The sequence below is a fragment of the Atractosteus spatula genome, chromosome 9, assembly GCF_055471065.1.
Source record: "Atractosteus spatula isolate fAtrSpa1 chromosome 9, fAtrSpa1.hap1, whole genome shotgun sequence".
Taxonomy (NCBI): domain Eukaryota; kingdom Metazoa; phylum Chordata; class Actinopteri; order Semionotiformes; family Lepisosteidae; genus Atractosteus; species Atractosteus spatula.
The window spans coordinates 37,383,436-37,404,055 of NC_142714.1; the positions used below are offsets into that span (position 1 = coordinate 37,383,436).

At 39.8% G+C, this 20,620-nt stretch overlaps 1 long non-coding RNA gene across 1 annotated transcript in view; it reads right to left on the reverse strand.

The window, feature by feature from the left end:
• Positions 1–20,620, reverse strand: part of LOC148828526 (uncharacterized) — a 49,800-nt gene that overhangs the window by 12,067 nt on the left and 17,113 nt on the right. Inside the window, exon 2 of the long non-coding RNA XR_016091544.1 lies at positions 5,312–5,431. This is a non-coding gene — a long non-coding RNA (uncharacterized LOC148828526). The remainder of the gene's footprint in view (positions 1–5,311; positions 5,432–20,620) is intronic.

Sequence of the window (20,620 nt, forward strand, 5' to 3'; positions counted from 1 at the left end):
GAAAAATGCTTTCCAATTCATACATTGTAACTAAATCTAACCTTTCTGACAATACCCAGAACAAAATCAAAGCAGTGGTCTTTACAAAGACGAATATAATTCCACTTAACCTTATAAAATACTATATCCTCTTACATTCTTCAGCACACATGGTGCTGAGAATGTCCTTTTATTTGAATTGTCATGCAGGACTTTCTTCTGGATGTGGTTCAGATATAATCATTGGTATTTAATTAGGTACCCTCAATATTTCCAGTCGTTCTGACCCAGGGTCTTGAAATCTTTTTCCAGTGTAGTTTTAAGTATATTTTTTCACCTTGGGGGAAACCTTGTGTAGTCCTATTATCATTACTAAATGATACATTTATTTTACAAAACATCTGTTGTGTGTATAGAGTCAAGTGCTTCCACACAAAGGATTGATCCTAAACGTAACAGTCATTCCACACACAGATGTTTCATTATTATTTCTACTATTTAAAAAAGGTGGCACTGCTCCAGATTATAATTTGAATCTGTCTTGGTCTGTTTGTTGGACAGAGTCAAGTCTTCCTTTTAGCCACTGAAGGTGATACCGAACATGTCTTATTTATGTAAGAATTGCTGTCTATTCTGTAAAGCAGGCCTTCTTACAGTAGCAATGAAGACTCCTGGGAATGGAAGACTCAAACTATAATTTCCACAGATGCTCTAGAGGCTGCCCAATATGCTAATGTATTCAGAGCTCATTACAGTCTCTGATTTTTAACTATTTTAATGGGATTTGCAATGCTGTTGTGTCACAAAAACACAGAAATCAATACAATGGCCTGCAGAAATAATTTAGATTATATGGAAAATTAGTGACAGCAGCAAAGCTTAGCAATGACCCCAAACTTACCATGGATATTGCTGATAATATTGGATATAGATAAATATGGAAGGATACATTCTAAAAAAAACTGTTTTGTACATTTTATTGACAATATTTCTACTGCTTCTGCTTGTGAAGTTGAGGAAAAGGAAAACAAAAAAATAAAATGAGTAGCACATTAAAATAGATTCATTAGGCTGCTTCATTGGCTCTTTTTTCTTATTGACAGTCTAGCTCAGAGTGCTTTCAAGCCAGTGGGTTCACATATATTTGCTGTGCATAGGGACAAAAGCAATTATTATGATTAAGGTTAAGGTGAAGATTGTTCAGATATTCATCAATGTCCTGAAGACATGTACTAAGAAACCCATGACACTAATCCCAATCTGATGTTCTCTCATCTCTTATTTTGCAAAATGGACTCCAGAGCATAAGCCTGTTAGCAGAAGTCATTAGAACTCCAGGAAGCACAATTTCCATAATAAAAAAAAATCATTAACCTCAAATAAAGACTTGACAGTCAAATAGAGTTTCAAATAACAGGCATACTTTTCAAAAAACAAGATCTTCCTTATTTTCTGTGCTAATATCAGGTTGCTGCTACCTTAAAAACATTTGCTTTAAATCCATCAGTTGATTTCTTGACTACAAATAGAAAGTAATCTATGTGCTCTTGTACTTTATGTTTATTGATAAAATAAATTAAAATTCAGATAGCCCTATTTGTAATACTGGATGTTCTCAATTTAAACAAAACAGTTGCAAGTAATCATTAATATTGAGATCTCTTAAGGTTTTATAGAGCATCTTGGAATCTGATGTCAGTGTATATTATTCCATTCTAATAGGAGTATTCTGATTGAAGGGTTAAAAGCTGTGAAATTGTTAGCAAAAAGATACACATCTAATTAGCAATATTGATTTTCCTGTTTGTCTTCCAAGTTATCCGCAAATCCACAACATCCTCCCCAGCCAGGGTAGTCTAATAAATGCATTCCAAGAGGTACTGTATCAGCTGAAACTGTTGAAAGAGTTTATAACTAGCTCCTGAATTAAGATCTTTATACTGGAGAAAATGTTTGGACTTTGCAATAGCTGACTCACAAAATAACCACTTCAGATTTAGAAAAAACACTGTTCATTTTATGTATTTAGCTAGTGATCAATATACAATTGATTTCACAGCATACTGCAGTACCAAGGGGACAGTGTTTAAAAAAGAACCAGTACCTTCCTATCAGGATATTGATGAGCTCCATTTCCCCAGAAAGATACCATCATCCAGTCCATGATGCTCAGATATCCATGATTCTAAATACACCACAGATGTTTTACCAGTAATCGTTTAAAATAAGCATACAGATCTCATTCCAATTTGCATATACTAAGATGTTTATAACACTGTACATATACAATTATGTACTAAGTTAGAACAATGTCACCCTTCCATCTAAAATATGATTGCGTTCAACAAAATTGTGATAGCCCAATGATTTGCTATGGAACTATGTCTCTACTATAGATCTTTTAGGCTTCTAAAGAAGTCATAAAATATGTGGAAATAAAAATGAACATTAGTAACAATTTCATCAAAATCCCCTCTCAGAATAACACGGCTGATATCACACATGGAGAAAAATGTCACACTTAGTAGGAACTCAAAAACGACCATCCCATCATGTTGTCTTGCCACGGTTTAATTATCTAGCCAGAACTGAGATGAGCCATACAACGTTGCCAGTGAAAAACACTTCCTCTTGGAATCTGAATAATTAATACTAGACAATTAACGAGAACAGCGTTTCGAAGATAATCCATATATAATACATCTTGATGCGTAACAACTCCACTGTAACCATTGATTTTGTGTCACTTCTGGGTGCAGTTTCAAAGCCACCATACATGTTTATGTGTCCAGCATCCTATACATCTGCCTGAAATATTTATAAAAAAGCATGACCAAATACTGTATCTAAATAAAAGAGTTTTTCTTTTTCACATTAAAATAATGGTTTGGTTAATCCTATAAGTAATGTCTCCAACAGACAATTACAGCAACACAGTCACAGAAGCTGACAAAGGACTTTTACTTTATGAAAGTTGGTTTTTAAGATGGGAGGTTGTGCCAGTCACTGTGTGTCTCAGCAAAACTGGATAACCTGGTGTTGACAGATCTGCTGATGTAGGGTGATATGCTGCACTGCAGGCTGCCAATCTACCTGTAAATACTTATTGCAGTCTTCCCCAAGATAAGTGTTATATATAAAATACCAACCTCCTTTTGTTGAAACTGGGTAAAATTTATATTAGAAAGTATATAGAAAGGAGATCCTTTTTTTCTTTCTGCTACAAACTTATTTTGGTATGACACATCTCATTTTTTAATCTAACATGACACTTTCAGTCTTCAAATCCTACTAGTTCCAACCAGTTATTGAGAACAAAAATCACTAAAGGGGATGCCTTTGACTCTCATTAGTCTACCACATGCCTTGCAGCACCTACAGTGAAAATGCAGAAAATGCAATGTTATTAGCCTTCAAGTTCTTGAGAGATGTCAGTAAAATTAACATAGCGCATGCAATTTGTAGTTTTGATTTAGATTAAAAGAATGATCCAAACAAATGAAAAACAAACTGCAGCTATCTAAAATTAATCTCTGCTCAGATATTTAAACATCTTTTAATATGGGCCAACTAATGTCTAATACTACTGAGATGTTGGAGCTGCATGACATTTTTTAATGTTTGGTTTTGACAGTGCTCTCAACAAGCATCTTAAAATCACTAGGATCATTTTTAACTCCAGAGAAACCTAAAAGTTAATGTGACTTGGAAGAATTGAATGAACAAAGTGCTGGAAATCATGAAAGGCTTATCAAAACCAGATTTTTCAAATTCCCTCCCTCAAAAACAACCAGTTATGACTGAGAAAGAAAATGGGTCAGCTGAATAAATACAAATTATTTGGGCCTCTCACTTAAGTCACAAAGCACTTCAGGCAGTTGAGTTTAAGAAATGGGTAGAGGAGGGAAATATTTCAAGTTTCTTATAGACCTAAATCTGTTAAATCCAAATATTCCTTTATTCAGCCTGATAGAAATCTTTTCTTTGGGTTTTTCATTTTAAATTATTCTAAGAACAAATAACAAATCCAAACATTAAAGCTATGTTGCTTTGTAAAAGAAGTGAAAAGGCTGCATCTGGGCAGTTAAATTGCTGCATTATATGTTGATGGAGAACATAACTCAATATGAACTCTTGTTCACCTTTTATTTTGTACTGATTAAAAACGCATTAGATTTTCGATAGTGAGAAATACATTTTTAAAGTGAATAATAAAAAACTCTCAAAGCTATTTATATTAGAAACCCAACTCTGTTATGTCACACTAAATCTGCCACTGTCCATGTTTTTTCCATCTGCTAACATGGTACAGTATATAATAAATCACTGTTACCTAAATAGAAGTTTTTTATTACTAAGTCTTATGTGTACGGTAGAATTGAATTATTTTTTTTCTCTACCTCTCTCTTTGCTTGCATTACTTACAAAATTGGTTTAGTCATAGGGAGACTCCAATCAATTTATTTCTTTGACAGATTCCTTTAGAGTAGCTGTTAAAGCGACAAGACACACATAATTATTATCTACAGTTAATGTGTATGCAGACCACACAGACACACACAGATGGAAAAGGTCACACATCCACATAATGCTCAGCTCCACCTGCTTTACAACAAACCAGTGAATTGATGTAACCACTGGAATTGGATATTGCAGCTCCTGGGAATGGAAAATAGACAGCTGGTATTGGATTTTTATTATTTTTTTTAAATAGCAAACACCCTAGTAATAGCATTTTGTTATAAAAAGGGCCACATATTTTGGGTCTTTTCAAGTATGAGGACATCAATAGTATATCTAAAAACATCACCATATAATAGGGCACACCATGAACAAAGGTTAGGAGAATTTATTAGGGGTGGATAAAATGCAAAAAAATATGTTATAACCTGATTGAATCAAAGTCATGCAATTTTTAAATAGGATCCGAAAGGGGTACATCTGAACTGTACACACAAACCAAAAGAAAAGGCTTTGTGCCTCAACCTGAAATTTTTCAGCTTTGGTCTTTTACCAACAATTATGAAATAACAAATCTGTTAATGTGTAATATGAGATGAGTGGAACCATTACAAGAGAAGCAATCTCGGATAAGCTGTGTCTTTCTGTCCCTCAGGTCTGAGAGCTAAAGTCATTTTAGGCTTATTGAGACATTCTTGTAACTGAGCCCTCATTTTGATGGAAATCCAATTCGCATTTCACCCCGCAGAGGCCGGATCAAAATGACAATTGCAAATCGCAAAACTTTCATCAGTAAAGCTTTATTAATGAGAGGATTAGCAAAAAAATGAGACACATGAGTCTCAAAGAAAAAAGAACTGGTGAATCTTACCCTGTCTGTACAAGTGAGGAGAAAACCATCAGGAAAACCCAAAGACCAGGAAATGGTGTTGCAATCTTTCTGAGCATACATGCCATCTCTCACAGCCTTCCTTCCCCTCTGTTGGAAAGTCTGTAAGACATTAGGTTAAAGTCAGCTAAAAATGAACAGACATTTCACAATCAAAACAATAATCCACCAGAAATACAGATTGAGAACGTTTAAATGTATCACTTTACTATTTCAAAAATACACTTTACAGTGGCCTACCTACTGTATATTCCATTCTAAAAATAGCAGCATATTGTAACGCTGCTCTGTAGAGGTGAAAAGGATCCGATGCAGATGCAGGAGTCGTTGGGAGGTAAGTAAGCGAACAGAGCAAAACCAGGAGCTGAGTCGTAGTCCGTAGGCGTAAGGTAGGCACTGGTGGCGAACAATCCAAAATGTGAGACAGAATCGTGGTCGAAAAGAGAGCTGCAGGGTCAAATCCGAAATAGGCACAGACTAGGCAAAATAATAGGCGAAATAGGCAAACAATCCAAGGGGCGAGACAAGATCCGAAGTCCGAAGGCAAAAGGTGTAGACAGAATTCCAGGAAGGCAAAAGGGTAAGAAACGCTAGGCAGAGCAACAAGAAGTGAACTCAATACCGAGCAACGGGAAGTAAGTTAGAATAGTATAAATAACCCGGCGTGCCGCACGGTAGAGCAATTGCAGGTGTGTTAACTCGTGCGGCGGCACTTGTTAATAGTAACCCGCTGCTGGTGCTGATTAGTTCGCTTACGCGTTGATCTCTGCTGGCTGGTGGTCGTGACAGTACCCCCCCCCCCTTCACGGGCGGCTCCTGACGCCCGAGACAGCCGATCAGGATAGTCCCTGTGAAAGTCGCTGATTAGTGTAGGGTCCAAAATATCCTTCTCTGGAACCCAAGATCTCTCCTCGGGGCCAAAACCCTCCCAGTCGACTAGATACCGAAGGGTACCACGGTTCCATCTGGAGTCGATGATCTTGTGGACCGTATATGCCGGGCGCTCCTGAATGCGACGAGGAGGTGGCGGGCTACATTGGGGAGCCACAAGGGGCGAGCGGTAAAAGGGTTTCAGGAGGGAGACATGGAATGAGGGGTGGATTCTGAGGGTAGGGGGGAGAGCAAGGCGGAAGGTAACTGGGGTGATCCGGGAGAGAATCCGGAAGGGGCCGATATACCTAGGCCCAAGCTTTTTGGAAGGCTGATGTAGAGGTAGGTTCCGTGTAGATAACCAAACAAACTGTCCTCTCCGAAAACGAGGGGCTGGTCTGCGGTGTCGGTTGGCGAACTTGGCGTGGCACTGGGTTGACTTAATAAGAGCTGTCCTCGCCATTCTCCAGGTCCTTCGCAGTTTGGAAATATATTGTTGCACTGACGGCACTGCCGTGTCTGGAGGTGTGACAGGGATGAGAGTGGGCTGATAACCTAATGAACAGAGGAAGGGAGAGAGAACTGTGGAGGAGGAGGTAAGAGAATTGTGGGCATATTCTGCCCAGGGAAGCAGTGATGACCAATCATCCTGTGAGCTGGAGGTGAAAGCTCTCAAAAAGATCAGGAGGCTTTGGTTGGTCCTTTCCACCTGACCATTGGCCTCAGGATGATAACCAGAAGTCAAAGATACATGGGTCCCTAGAGCTTGACAGAAAGCCTTCCAAAAGGCCGAGACAAATTGAGGTCCCCTGTCCGAGACAACATCGTCGGGCAAACCATGTATCCTAAAAACCTGTTGCACAAACAAAGACACCATTTCCAGGGCAATGCTGGGAGGGGGACAAAATGGGCTGCTTTGGAAAAACGATCGGAGACCACCATGATCACCGTATGACCCTGACTGTTAGGAAGGTCCGTAATGAAGTCAACAGCTATGTGGGACCAGGGGCAGTGTGGGATTGGAAGGGGGTGAAGGAGGCCAGCCTTCCTAGAGCGCGGATTCTTGCTCCTGGCACAGACCGGGCAAGCCCGGACGTACTCTGCTGCATCAGATCGCATGGAAGGCCACCAAAAGTCCCTGGTGAGGAGGTCCAGAGTGCGTCTGCATCCAGGGTGGCCAGCAAACTGGGAATCATGCCCCCACTGCAAGACAGCAGAACGCAAGTTGTCCGGGACAAAAAGCTTATCCGGGGGGCAGCACAGAGGAACTGTAGTTCCGTTGAGGGCATGCCTGACCTGATCTTCAATGGAGCAATGAATCGCTGCCACAATTCTGTTGGAAAAGATGATTGGTTCAGGCGTGTAGTCCAGGTCTGGGGGGTCATGGAGCCGAGAGAGTGCATCAGCCCTCCCATTCTTGGAGCCAGGAGTGTAGGTGATAACAAAATTGAAACGAGAGAAGAAAAGTGAGCAACGGGCCTGACGCGAGTTGAGGCGCTTGGCAGATTGAATATAGGACAGGTTCTTATGGTCCGTGATAATTACAAAGGGGTGATGAGCCCCCTCCAGCCAGTGTCTCCATTCCTCGAGGGCCAGCTTGATAGCTAGGAGTTCACGATTGCCCACATCGTAGTTAACCTCGGCAGGAGAGAGCTTCTTGGAAAAGAAGGCACATGGATGAGGAAGGCGATCCTCTTCGAGGCGCTGGGAGAGGACTGCACCAACCCCATGGGCAGAGGCGTCAACTTCAACAATGAAAGGCCAGGAGGGATCCGGATGCCGTAGGAGAGGAGCGGAGCTGAAGAGTTGTTTCAAGCGCAGGAATGCCTGGTTAGCCTCCGGATTCCATTTACCACGGCTAGGTCGGTTGCGGGTCAGAGCCGTGACGGGTGCCACAGCGGAGTTAAAGTTCCGGATGAATCGCCTGTAGAAGTTGGCAAAACCTAGAAAGCGTTGGATTTGCTTTAAATTGCGAGGCACAGGCCAATCATTGATAGCCGCGACCTTAGCTGAGTCCATCTCGACTCCAAGGGGAGAAATAATGTAGCCCAGAAATTGAATCTTAGAAGCATGAAAAATGCATTTCTCGAGCTTGGCGTAGAGCTGGTTGTCGATGAGTCTGGACAAGACCTCCTGGACGTGATGGATATGTTCCTAAGTGTCGGCGGAAAAAATGAGGATGTTGTCCAAGTATACCAAAACAAATTTTCCAATAATGTCCCTAAAGATGTCATTTATGAAGGACTGGAAGACCGCTGGGGCATTAGCGAGTCCAAAAGGCATAACCTGATATTCATAGTGGCCGTGCGTGGTCATAAAGGCCGTCTTCCACTCACCCCCTTCACGGATCCTGATTAAATTATAAGCCCCCCATAGATCTAGTTTTGAGAAGATGGACGCTCCACTTAGGGACTCCAGAGTGGCTGGGATTAAAGGCAAGGGGTAGGGATGTTTGACTGTAATGGAGTTCAGCCCTCTGTAGTCAATACACGGCCTCAAGGAGCCGTCCTTCTTCCCTATAAAGAAAAACCCAGCACAGGCTGGGGATGAGGAGGGAAGAATAAAACCGAAATTCAGGGCCTCCTTGATATAATCCTGCAGGGCTTCATTCTCTGCCTGAGTGAGAGGGTAGATCCGTCCTTTGGGTGGGAGTGTTCCTGGAAGCAAATCTATTGCACAGTCGCAGGTGCGGTGAGGGGGGAGCGATAGAGCTTTCTGTTTGTCAAAGGCTTGTTTCAGATGTGCATATTGGGGGGGGATAATAGAGTGCTCTTCCAAGGGGTTTACTGCAGCAGCAACCTTGAGTGGAGGACGACAACAGTTGTCACGACAGGCATGGCTCCAGGCAATGATCTCATTCTTGGCCCAGGAGATGTGGGGATCATGCTTCTTGAGCCAGGGAAGGCCCAGGATCACAGGGTAAGCAGGGGAATCCAGGAGAAGGAGTGAAATGTCCTCCATGTGAGTGGCACCAACAGTAAGGGATAGGGGAATGGTCTGCCAGGTAATGCGTCCAGGAGCGATCGGTGACCCATCCAAAGTTTGAATGCAGACAAGGGGTGAAAGCGGAGCAAGAGGAATATCCCACTTTTTAGCAAAAGAGGCATCCACAAAGTTCCCAGCTGCCCCTGAATCCACCAAAACCGAAAGAGGAAGGTGCGTGTCCATCCAAGAAATCTCAGCTGGGAATAAAGGCCCTGAAGAGGATTGTGAAAAAACAGCACTACTGACTCTAACAGTAGGCAGTGGGGGAGCTGGAGGTGGATGTGGGGGTCTCGAAGGACAAGTAGCGAGCAGGTGACCCGACGCAGAGCAGTACAGACACAGCCCCTCCTGACGGCGCCTTTCCTTTTCCTCCAAGGACAGGGGTGCATGTGGCAGGGTGGGCGCCAAGCGGGGAGGACCCATGGGGCGCACAGGTCTGCTTCCTGGGTGTCTCTCCACTCTCCGAAGCCGAATGCGGGTGTCCAATTCAACCACCTGAGCGATAGCAGCCTCTAGAGACCAGGTGGGTAAAGGCATGAGCACCAGGTGGTCCTTTAGATCCTCCGAGAGGCCCTTAGAGAAGAAGCAAACCAAAGCTTCAGGGTTCCAGGCCGACTCCGTGGTGAGGGCTTGGAATTCAGCCACATAATCTTGCAGTGGTCTGTCGCCCTGGGGAAGAGAGGAAAGCCGAAGGCAAGTCAAATCCGGGTTGCTTTGAGAAAAATGCGCCTGGAGACGGTCAGCAAAAAGCTGAAAGTCAGAGAACAGCTGATCTCCTCTAGCAAGCAATACTGCTGCCCAATCCAATGCTTTGCCTGTGAGCAAGGAAAGGGCGAATCCGATCTGCTCCCGAGAAGTAGAAAAACGCTCAGGCTGCAGCTGAAAAGCCAGGGAGCACTGAGCAATAAAGCCCCTGCAGCCTGCAGGATTGCCATCATACTTCTCCGGGAGGACAAATGGTAAGGTTGAGGGAGAGGTGGGCGGGGCCGCGGGGGTTGGAGCAGGTGTTTGCACAAAAGGCGTTACAGGAATCGGTGCGGGAGCCGGCGAAACAGGGGAAGAAAAAAGCCAGGCGACCTGGTTAGTGAGCAGTTGGAGAGAAGATTGAAGCTGGGTGATAGATTGGGAATGCTGCGGGAGAAGGAAATGAAGGGTCTGTGCGTCTGCGGGATCCATAATCAGGCTCGGTATTCTGTAACGCTGCTCTGTAGAGGTGAAAAGGATCCGATGCAGATGCAGGAGTCGTTGGGAGGTAAGTAAGCGAACAGAGCAAAACCAGGAGCTGAGTTGTAGTCCGTAGGCGTAAGGTAGGTCGAGATCCGGTAAAGGCACTGGTGGCGAACAATCCAAAATGTGAGACAGAATCGTGGTCGAAAAGAGAGCTGCAGGGTCAAATCCGAAATAGGCACAGACTAGGCAAAATAATAGGCGAAATAGGCAAACAATCCAAGGGGCGAGACAAGATCCGAAGTCCGAAGGCAAAAGGTGTAGACAGAATTCCAGGAAGGCAAAAGGGTAAGAAACGCTAGGCAGAGCAACAAGAAGTGAACTCAATACCGAGCAACGGGAAGTAAGTTAGAATAGTATAAATAACCCGGCGTGCCGCACGGTAGAGCAATTGCAGGTGTGTTAACTCGTGCGGCGGCACTTGTTAATAGTAACCCGCTGCTGGTGCTGATTAGCTCGCTTACGCGTTGATCTCTGCTGGCTGGTGGTCGTGACACATTTCTTCACAGTAAATGTCCAGAGATTTAACAGGTTTTTATTTTGTCTTTTTTTAACCTTTTATTTTTGAGAAATAGATAACACAATTGTAAATACAGATGACATTACACAACAATCCTTTTATAATAAAACATTACTGATATACTGTACATCACACTTGAAAATGTAGTCGGTTCATATTTTATATATATACAGTATATTACAATTATTTTACATCTTAACAAAACTATATACATTCAAAATAAGGAAGATGCATACAATTTCGATGATTTATGAAGAGGGGGAAAATTAAGTAGATATACATTCTTACTTATAGTTTCAGTTATTCTGTATCTTCACAAATTCAGACCTTAAAGGCTTAATGTACAGTACTTAGACTACCTAGACCAATATTTGAAAGTTTTTCATTTTTTCAGGGTCTAAGTTAAATATCAAATATAAAAAAATCAAATCTGACTGAAGCTAAAGCTAGCAGATAAAGATTACCAGGACGAATTGTTGAAGGAAAGCAAAGTCTAGCTGAAATCAAAGGACAGTACAATGTATGTAACACTCTGGGTAAAGAAAAGCTCCTATTTATGAGTGATTGAAGCTGATGCCTTGGCTTCCTTCAAGTAATGGCTTAATGAGATCCTTGGATTAATAAGCAACTAATAACTGAACTGGGCAGATGACTTGCCAGATGAATGGCCACCTCTCATTTGTAACCTTAATGTAATAACTTTCATGGAGTTCATGCATGTTTGTGTATCTACATATGAAATACAAATTTAAGAGTTTAGGACTGCTCTTATATTGTGGCACGATGCACAAAATTTAAACTTGAAACCATTTAATGCATATATAAAAAAACACCCAATAACAAAATCAGAGTGTGAGACTTTGCTCACATACTGCTTTAAAGCACAACAATCATAAAACAGCAGGTTATTCCATTCAATCTTGGTTTTCATTTCATTTGAACTCTTAAGCAGAACTCGAGCATGATCTACAAATGTCAATAGATAGGCAATAATTCTAACACTTGGATTGGATGTGGCATTAAGTGATTTTACTCACACGGTTCGCAAATCCTCCATAACACAGAAGTATGTATGTAGCATGCTATCTCTTTGAAAGAGCTAGAGAAACAGTATCAAATTAAATATGAGGAAATTTGGTATTCTTTCTTTTCTTCTAATAGCCAATAAAATATTGCAAATAGTGCTCCACATATGTATATGCTATGAAAACAAATAAAGCTGGATGTCAGTAACTGTTTGTCCAAAATGCATATATTTATGTAGAGAATTATAGCTAGATAGAATGTTTGGATTGTTTCATAAGGTGATACTTTCATAATATGATAATTATTGTGGATTTGGTATTTACATTGTGTAATTGTAATATATTAATTTGCATTATATTTAGGATTCATGGGCACATTGAAAAATAAATTGCTTTTGGATCACACTATTTCTACAGCTGTGTGTGTTCCATTATCAACATTTTATTTTTACGAGGTTTCTGAGACATGTCCCCAAATGTTCTGAGGGCAAGTGAGTGTTTCACAGCTGTCTAAAGACACGTTGAATTATAATATTCATTATCTGTTCTACAAAACAAACAGGCATTGTGAAGATTTCAAATTTAATGTCATCAGACTATTGATTTTGCACATGATATATACAGTAGATTATACTTTATATAATTTTTCCACTATCCAGTATTTCATATCTTACAGTCTTCATTCATCAGAAATTATTTTGAGGTCTTAACAATGATCGTTTGGCATTAAATCTCCCACTAAAATCTCTAGAAAAATGTATATCTACATTAAAATATTGGAATTACTTGAATTTTTTTCTTCCATCTTGCAGTCTTAGTAACTGTAATTGTCTTATGTTGTATTTTGCTTTTGGTGTAATTCTTTGGTGCATTGTGAATCTCATTTTCAACTTCTTTCCTGTTTCCAGTAATGCACTATGTTGCCATTAAGCATTAATACCAAGTCTCACAATGTTATGAAAGCATGCTGGTACGCTTTCATACCTCAAATGGGCATGGTACAATGTTGCCCCAGTAGTGGTTAATACAGTCTGTGCGGTTGTTTCCTCAATAAAGCCATGAGCACTCAAAAGTAAAAAAATATTACTGTTATAAAAATAAAAAAGTATTATCACCAAATACAGGATGTACAGTATAAGATAAAATGCCTTCTGGTACTGTACAGAAAACTAAATCCTGATAGAAGGTAAAAAATAGCTTTTTTGTTTTTGCCAGAAAGCTTCTTATGTTAAACAACTGAATATCCTGACTAAGACAGATCTTCATTAAAAATGTAAATTTTGATACTTCTTTAACACAGTAACTGTAACGATCAGTTCTTTCCGGACCCTATGCGGATGACACAATCCAGAATCGTGAGGAAACACTAGGAAAAAGTCATGCAGGAATACGGGGATGAAAACAGGGGGGCGTGTCCAAAGTGCGCTGGTGCACGGGGGAGGTGTGGCCGAGGCAAACAATCGAAAAGTAATCCAGAGAGGGAATCCAAAAACGCAAGAATAAGTCCATAGCCAGGTGATCCATCCAACAAGGAATTAAAAACATGTACCGGGTCGGAACCGGCGGACAAGGAACGGGAACAGAGATTAAAACCTTAAAGGGACCAGGCGTTTCCAGGTCCCGGACTTGCACGATACGGAAATCAGATGCAGAGCCCGGATGAACGTCAGCGCCTGGCTTTTAAGGTGGACTGGGAACAGGGGTCAGGTGCACATAATCAAGTCTAAAGTGAAAGGGCCGGAGCACCCTTAAGGAGGAGGGACTATAATCGTGACAGTAACAACAGTTTTGTGTATTTTCATTTCTCAATTTTGGGGGTTCACAATTGTTTTCCTTGGCACTCTAATAATAGACATAATATACATAGATAATACACCATGACAGCATGGAGGAGAGAAAAACAAAAAGAATATATACAGTACCTCTGAGCTTCAAAGGCCTAGGGGTTACCCTCCTAGACAACAGGGTTGTGGTTGTAGCATTAATCCTGATTATGATCAGTTTCAGCAAAGTCTAGGGTTGGTATCCTGCTGCCCTTTGTGTGTTGTCAGGGTTATCCAAGTGAAATAAATGAGGTTTCATGCATCAGATACCTGTCTACATTACATGTCATCAGGTCTTGAATTTTCTCTAAATCTTTTTATGTATTTGACTTGCTGGTTCTACAGTGTTGTGTAATCCTCCTAATTTTGTATATTTGGCAAATTTGCCTAGATTACTAACCATACCAGAATCATTGATATACAGCAAAGTACTGTAGGAAGAGTAGATTTCCTAGAACAGATCCTTGTGGTAAACAACTAATTACATCCACCCAGTTTGAGTACTCACTGCTTATCTGTCCTTGCTACAAGACAAGCCCAATATTAATGCACTGTTTGATCTTGCATCAGTATCATTTGATGACAACACACATTGACATTAATCAATAAGTATATAGCGTACATCTCAATTTTATTCAGAGATATAAAGAAATAAAGTTAATCAATGGGGTTTTTCATTTCTTTTCTGGATAGTATAGACAATGAATTGAGTAATTGTGTAATTGAGTAATTGTGGAAGTGACAAGGGTGAATGCAATATAAAAATGTACTACTACTAATCCTTAGATTTATATAGCCCTTTTCTGGACACTCCACTCAAAGTACTTTACAGGTAATGGGAACCCTCCACCACCACCAATATTCTGCACCTGTCTGGATGATGTGACAGCAGCCATAGTGCGCCAGAATGCTCACCACACATTAGCTATCAATGTAGAGAAGAAGAGTGATGAAGCCATTTCATAGATGGGAATTATTAGGAGGCCATGATTGGTCAAGGGGAAATTTGACTAGAGAGTCAGGACCTGGTTTTTTATCTCAGCCGAAGGACGGAGCCTTTTTACAATATAGTGTCCCCGTCACTAGTCCACAGGGTGAGCACCCCCTACTGGCCCCACTAAAACCTCTTCCAGCAGCAACAGTTTTTCCCAGGAGGTCTCCTGTCCAGGTACTAATCAGGTACTGACCAGGCTCACACCTGCTTAGCTTCAGTGGGTTGTCAGCTGTAAGTTGCACGCTGATACTGCTGGTGCTGAATAGGCAAATTAATTAGTTTATTACCCACTAACTATGCATCACACATGGGGAAAATATTTTTAGTTTTTAACATAACCTATGACATTTAAACCAGTTTGTAATCATTTCACAGAGACATTGAAATACTTAAAGAGGCACTGAATTGTTTAAGGTTTCTTTGTCTGCTTTTAGGTACCACTGCCATTTTAAAAGTTTTATTTATAAACATTCAAATAGTTTGCCTTCACTGTATATTTATTTATATAAAAGAATGTATACAGTACATTAGAAGCTCCATGATAAAAAAACCTACAAAGTTACAGAATAACCATCAATTGAATGAATATTTTATGAGTTATGTCCTTTAAAATATGTGCCTTGTATTTCATTAAATACTTTCTCAAGCAATCTATGCTTATTATTAAAATGCCTGATTATCAGGCAAGATAAATGTTAAAAACAAATTAAAAATGCTAAGTTTGACTTTAACAAATGTATTGCCTTAGTTTTGCTATTTTTGCATTACCTGTATCAAGGGCATCACTTGTGAGCTTTCTGTTTGATTTCTCTTTTTCTCACATTCTTAAACCTCAGAGTAATCAACATTCAGAAAACCTGTAGGGACCTGAATTATGACATTAGTATAACTCATAGTGGTTTGTCTTGACTTGACAGCCTCTGCTAGCTTACCCTGCATCTAAACAAGATAGGAAAAAGACAGAAAATCATGTACCAGAAATGACATTCATTTATTATTGTTCTATTTTTCTCTTTTTTAAATGGGGTGTAAACACTGGTTGTTTGATATAGAAAATATTTCACCCAAATGAAAAATGGACTTTAAACTAAAATAAACGTTAATTATATTACCTGAATTATCTGAATTAAAGATAGAAATATTCAATAGAGACAGCACCTGTTAACAGTATCATCTGCCACACATTGTCTCACATTAGGCTGTTCTATTTTTCTCAAATGGACAAGCACATGTTGTCCATAGTGCTGTCACTTCCTCTACCATAATGTAGAAATCATAAAATAGAAATGACACACAAGAAAAGAGCTTTAATCCTTTTAACTGGTTTTCAGGTGTGATAAGATCACTTTATTAGCCATATACAATTTCTTGCATTAGGAATTTGTCTTTGCACATACCCCAGCTTGCTCTCCACGAGACACACAGGCAGGAAGAGAGAAGCTTGGGGTCAGAGCACAGGGTCAGCCATTGTACAGCATCCCTGGAGCAGTTGGGGTTAAGGGCCTTGCTCAGGGGCCCAATGGAGTAAGATTTCTCTGCCAGCCATGGGATTTGAATCTGCAACCTTCCAGCCACAGGCACAGATCCTTAGCCACAGTGCCACTGCTCCACCCCATGAAGCAATATATTGTGAGTCAAAAATTATCTACTGATAAGAAAAAATGTTTAACTATACTGGAAAACATTTTTCCTTGGTTTGTCAATAATGCACCAACTTTAAGTGACCTATAAAGTGGCTCCTAGAGTATATTGCTCCATATTAATGCAATATCTTTGCACACTATTTGAGTGGAAAATCAATGCAAAGGTTACTTATAAAATAAAGTATTCTTTGTTGTACTGCTGTAGAAATCTACACAATTCAGTGATATAAAAACATCCAAAATGTATTTAAGTGATTTTCCATGATTTTCCCAGAGCGCGCATTCCTACCTTGTATGTAGAGAAGAGGTACACAGGATCTTAGTTTATTTTGTTCAAAGGAAGCAAATAGGAAGGGTTTTCCTTCAAGGCGTACACAGATATAAACAAATGCTATTTACTGTACCAGGTACCCACATAAAAAAAATGTAGGAAGCAATCTCACACAAACCAAACTCTAATTCTCAATAGTGTCCTTGTTCTAGTTCCAAAACACTTTGTTCTTAAAATAAATATCATGCCCTTGAAGAGCTGGGAAAACCTGACAAACTGCTCTAATTAAGTCAGTAAATAGTTCATTTAGACTGCTAAAAGTTATGCTGGATTGAAAAACTGCATGTCAGCTGTCTTCCAAGACTTGTTTTGGGAACCCCTGCTGTAAACCATTTTTTATTCATGCCCTTTAAAAAGTTATCTGCTTATCTAACACAACCTAACCCTCAAAAACGTGTACATTTTAATGTATGGAGCCGCACTCAACAGCTAGTTCACCCTGCAACTGACAACTGGCAACCCATTGAAGCTAAGCCGGTGTGGGCCTGGCCAGTTCCTGGACAGGAGACCTCCTGGGAAAGCTAAGGTTGCTGCTAGAAGAGGTGGGGCAAGTGGGGGCAGTAGGGGCTTTCACCCTGCAGTCTGTGTGGGTCCTAATGCCCCAGCATAGTGATGGGGACACTATACTGTAAAAAGGCTCCGTCCTTCAGATGAGATATAAAATCATGGTCCTGACTCTCTGTGGTCATTAAAAATCCCAGGGTGTTTCTTGTAAAGACAGGGGATGTTACCCCGGAGTCCTTGCCAAATTTCACATTGGCCTTTACCAATCATGGTCTCCTAATAATCCCTATCTACAGTATGAACTGGCTTCATTCTCATTCTTTATTCTCTTCCCCTCCCTACAAATGCGTGGGGAGTGTACTGGCGCACTTTGGCTGCTGTTGCATCATCCAGGTGGGGCTCCACATTGGTGGTAATACTGTATACTGTAAGTGTAAAGACTATTATTAAAATAGTCACTACACACACACATATTCAATACAAAAATCTAAATCAGGAGTGTCCAATGCTGTTCCTGAAGAGTGAGTGTCACTGCAAGTTTTTTAGATCTCTTCAAATTACTACCACCTGAAGAAATACGAGAAGTAGTTTAAGGTTACTTGATTAAGCTGACAGTGACATGCTTTAGGTCATTAAGAGATGAGTAGTAACCAGAAACTGCAGGTGCATTGGCCCTCTGGGACCAGCCATGGACACTTTCTGACCTAATCTATTGTATGGTTTGGTCATTACTGGGTTCAAAAATATAATTTAGTGCCTTGGCAAGAATTTCAATAGACCTGGAAGATGAGCTCACTGGGGATTCATGGTATTGCTCACTAGCATCATCTACTGTGAGCATCCTTCATTAACAAACATTTACAATAACCAATTGGCATACAACAAAAATAGACATTTACATAAGTATTATTGAGTATTAACTATTTCCTGCCCATGACATAGACTACAAAGCCTGTTTTAATAATCCTGTTGAATTTGCATCCCTTAAAGAGCACAATGAATTTCAATGTATTGTACCATTCCTTCGGTACTGTGATGGGGCTCTATCACAGGGACAGAGCTCCACATTGAAAACAAGTGTGAAAATGAGGTAAATTATTAAAGATCTTAATATACCCCTGTTCTATTTACTGTTCTCAAACTCACTTTCTAATAAGTAGTCAAAATATTATGACCTTGCATTTAATTCAAATTAGCTGAAAAATAAAGGTACAACCTCTAAAAAGAAAATAAATGTTCTCAAAGCAGTACATCATTATTATTTTGTAAAATGGTAAAAAAAACAGCACCTTGTATATGTATATGTATACAATGTGTTACATGTTTATTTGGTAATTTAGCAAGAGATAATAGACTGTAGGCTCAATAAGCATTATGTGCATAGTCATGGACCAATTTTGTCAAACATTTAGATAAATTACATCTGCTGTAACTCCACAGATTGATGTCTAGCCTTCCTTGGACATAAATCAGAAGAAGAAACATGGTGCATGACCTTTTAACTAAAAATAACTACAGGGCAAAAAAGAAAGTGACAGATAGAAAGCCAGACACAGAAGGTAAGGGAAGATATGCTTAAATTTGCATACCAGGTGAGTTTTTAGGACTACAAAAGGCTTTTTCATGAAACAATCCTGTGCTGCCTGAAGCCAGCAGTATGTTCATAAAGAAAAAATGTTCTCCCTGATCTTTGTAATGAAGGTATTAGCATATAGAATGTAACTTTAAATTAACTATTTTCTTACGTTCAAAACATAATATTTTTTTTAAATGAAAAGAATTCAGACAATTTGTATCATGCATTTTACTCTAGCAGAGGTAACTATTTTATAATCAACATTAATATAATAAGTATGATTCCCATCCTGTTGAAAAAAGAAAGACATTCCTAAATATCATGTGTCATGTCAACATCCTCAGGTTACCCATCAGTTTTCAGAGCTGACCTAAGATAGCAGAACACAAGGCAGGGATAATAATACCAACTGTTCTCCACCAGATCAGGACACCAGTCCTTTGCAGAGCATGGTACATGGGGGAGTTTGGAAAAGCTAATCAAATCTAGCCAGCATGTCTTTGAGAAGTGGGAGAAAACCCAAGCACCACTCAGAAACTTGTTCTAACAAAGGGGGAATATGCAAACTCCTCACAGACAGATTTCAGGGCCAAAGTCAAAGTCAGAATCCTGAAGCTGTGAGGCAGCAACATGCCACTGTGGCTCAAAGATGTAGACTGTAGATGATGTACTGTAGACATATCATGTATGCAAAAGCCTTAAACTTATATAGTTTAAGAGTTTTTCAAATCACTGCAAACAGAAATAAGTAATGAGAAAAATTAGTAAAACTATCTAATTTAGTAAGTAAAACTACTACTCTACCCCAATGCTTTCAGATATTTGCATATAGAAAGCTTCCAATTTGAGATACGGTACATTTAGAATTTGTTATAGGCCGTTGGCACAGCTCCGGGGTCCCAAGTTCGATTCCAGCCAAGTGGGCACCTAACAGTGTAGGTTGGTTTTCACTGGGTGTTCTAATTTCCTTTGACCTCTCAAAGACATGCTTGAGGAGTTAGGATTTTTTTTTCTTTCCTTCCCCTGGTATTTACAGTATCCCAATGAAGAACATCCTCTCTACCTTATCACCCACCTATAAGCAAGGAGGCCTTTGTGTTTGTCTTCCCTAATCCCTGTTTACTGGGTATGTAAACCCACTGAGAGTATTAGTGTTAACACAATAGTGTATAAGTAAATTCGAAATTATTTTACGACAAATACACTTTGCACTCTTGTATGACTGTGTTAAAATCAATCCTGATTTTTTTTAATTAGATGAAGCAGGAGATAAATGATTACCTTGACTAAAAAGATCACAAATAGTGGTAACACACATAACTCAGAGAGTTTGTTATCATTTATGCTCATAAAGACATTGAATAATATCAGATGCATCTGAGAGCATCCAGAATTACAATTGATTAATGTCCAATCTGTAAAATATGCAGAAGGAAATTGATCTTTTTAGAAATTACAGAGGATTGCTTGACTGACGCTCTTGACTCGGCTGATACATTCTGAGGAAGTTAGAGGTAATTAGAATGACAGGAAATCTCAAACAAAGTAATGCAATTATTACTGTAAAGTTTTGACTAGAAAACAATTAAAAACTAGTCCTTCATACAGTACATATTACACTGATACTATGTGCAATACAACTTTTATATTTCCACTAATGAAAAGTAATTTTCCTTTAATTTATTCCAGATAATTGGAAACCTAATATTTTGATTTGCAACATTTAACACAGTATTTGCATAAAGTCAAGCAAGTCCTTACTAAAGACCTCAGCAGTTTACACATTAGTGTAC